At 45.2% G+C, this 2500-nt stretch overlaps 1 protein-coding gene across 1 annotated transcript in view; it reads right to left on the reverse strand.

The window, feature by feature from the left end:
* LOC141033089 (uncharacterized) overlaps positions 1–2500 on the reverse strand; it is a 92687-nt gene that overhangs the window by 39581 nt on the left and 50606 nt on the right. Inside the window, exon 1 of the mRNA XM_073506263.1 lies at positions 1–2500. This exon is cut by the window's left edge and continues 39581 nt beyond it; it is cut by the window's right edge and continues 50606 nt beyond it. The gene's annotated coding sequence lies outside the window, so the exon portion shown is untranslated.

A 2500-nucleotide genomic window follows, 5' to 3' on the forward strand; every position in this document is an offset into this window, starting at 1 on the left:
ACCACCCGTACGTAGTACGCCATTCCCAACGCGGAGCGCCTTTATTTTCGTATTGAACTCCGCTAGGAAGAAAAAGTTAGACCGTAGCCTTGTCGAACAACCTCGTTTCTCGCTTTTGTCGATTGACTCGTGGGACTCTACTGAATTCCAGCATGGGTGTGGTAGATTACTGACGTGAAGCCGGACCTCTATGAGTGCTCTACATGGCCGGATCAAAGCTCCAAATCGTAATGTCGCGGCATACATAATCAGAAAATAGGATTCGTGAGAGCGTTTTCTTTAGCTGTTCCTTAAGAAAGCTATCGACTTAACCGCTTGTGTTAAACATATAGATTGTCCTATTCTCTCTTTTTTTTCTCAAATGACCTATTTCACATAACCGATGTTGATTACAGATTTTGCCTTGCGTCACATTATCGTGGTGATCAATTCCTTTCGTGGATCGATTGAAATAACCGATTTTGGTGTATTAATTCAAGATAGGTAATTTTCCTCAAGGTCATAAAGATCGGTCATCTAGCGTGGACTTCTGACTCTAAGTGGAAAGTCTTTCTCATCTACCTCTTCCATCCAAAACCGTTTTTCCGCATTTTTTTCTGCCAAGTTACTTAAATCTATATCGGAGCTATAGGATCGGTAGACCCGTAAGCGAAGATGGTTCGCTCCCACATAAAGAGACGGATATTCGATGTGTTTAGCATAGTGACACTTTTTTTGGTGCCGAAACAGCCCCAATCCCTTTGGTCATTTCGCTTTTCGTGCCGGCCTGTATTCGGAGTTTCTTGGATTTGCGGTGCCTGAATGCCTTTCTCCTTCTTTTTGGTGACGTCGGATGCCCGCCTTTGGCGCTCAGAAGTGGATTCTCCTTCAAAGAGGGCTTTTCCCCTAAGAAAGGGACATGGTTGTACTGGATTTCTAGTCCTATAGTGGAAGAGCAGATAGGATCACACCTACACGTAAGTTCGTTCGTTGGGTTAGTGGCCACCCGCACTCCAACCTATCTATATGGCAACAAAGCGAATGACAAGGCCAAAGTAGCTGACTCTTATCGCTAACTTGACTCGGTCTAAGGGCGAGCTTGAATACAACTCACAGAACGACTCCTCCAGGGGCCTTCAGGCACTCAAACAGATAGTGAGACAGACACCATCTATAGAACTTGAATGACAATACACCCATATATTCTAGCTAACAATCAGAAACTGTATCCAAATGGAGGGGACACTCTTCCTTCAGAAAGATGCCTTCGAAAGAAAAGCTCTTCCCCTCAACGACACAGCACATTTTCTCAAATGTTCCACGTTTCTCACCATATCCTCATAGGGCTGAAGCACAAGAAAGAGGATTACTTGGTTACCTTGCTTCCCTCGCCTAGGACAGTAGAAGGATCTGTGGCCGAAGGCGCCACAAACGAAGCGGGTCGCCTCTTTTCTGCAGATCTCCGCAAGATGACCCTTCTCCCCGCAACGATAGCACATAACGTTTTTCCCATGCTTGCGCGGTGAGGAGGACGAGGCCTTGAGAAGCTTTTCCACCATTTTTCCCCTTTGGCATTTGGATCCATGTTTTCTTTAACGATCTCCGTGATAGTAAAGGTTTTTTTGGTAGCCTTTGCTTTTGACGGCGATGAAAGAAAGAGAACCCCTCCTATCTTTTGATCGTGGTCAAAATCCTATCCAAGTCCCCTTTTTTCAGATCTTTCTCCTGGTTTTGATCATCACCGTTCACCTACTTGTTACGGAGATCCCGACCAATGCACAATCCAGATTTTTTTAGCTTTTTTTCTCCCATCCCATCTTGGACGGGCCCAGAAGCTTTTCTCATGTTTGAATGGAGGTCTTCCGCAAATGAATTTCCATATAGGAATTATATAATGTGCCTGCAGATATTGATTGAAAGCTTGTTTCAATTGAACGAGGATGTGAACGAGAAGGCAACAAAAGGGAGCTTGGAGCAAGAGGAGTCATTTAGTAGTTCACGAAAAAAGGCATAGTAGAGAAAGTCTGAGGAGCAGGAAAATTTGGTCACGTAGATCTTCTATTTCGCCGGAATTCGTTGATTGCTCCGTACTCATTTACAATGGAAAAACTCCTGTTCGTTGTAAGATCACTGAAGGAAAGGTTGGTCATAAATTTGGAGAGTTTGCTTTTACACGGAGACGAAGACCCTATCGAACAAATAGAGGAAAGGGGAAAAAGTAAAGTCTAAGCGACATATGGATCAATAAGGAAATCCAATTTCGGTAATCCGAATCCCATATAGGTCTTTTCTTCATACTCGACCAGCCCTAGGTTGGGGATAATGAATTTTTCGAATCTTGTTGGGAGATGCTTCGCTCCGAGTCCGACTGGGACGGAATGGGGGACCCAGGCCCTTCAATGCCTCCCTCCGGATCCACTAACTCGGAAGAGCTATTCAAAGCTTTTCTGGCTGACTGTGAGGACGCCTCTGCATCCCGGGAGCAGACCGCTCCCCCGGAAGCTGTGGTCAGTCAAGAGCG

The sequence above is a fragment of the Aegilops tauschii genome, unplaced genomic scaffold, assembly GCF_002575655.3.
Source record: "Aegilops tauschii subsp. strangulata cultivar AL8/78 unplaced genomic scaffold, Aet v6.0 ptg000651l_obj, whole genome shotgun sequence".
NCBI classification, from domain to species: Eukaryota; Viridiplantae; Streptophyta; class Magnoliopsida; order Poales; family Poaceae; genus Aegilops; species Aegilops tauschii.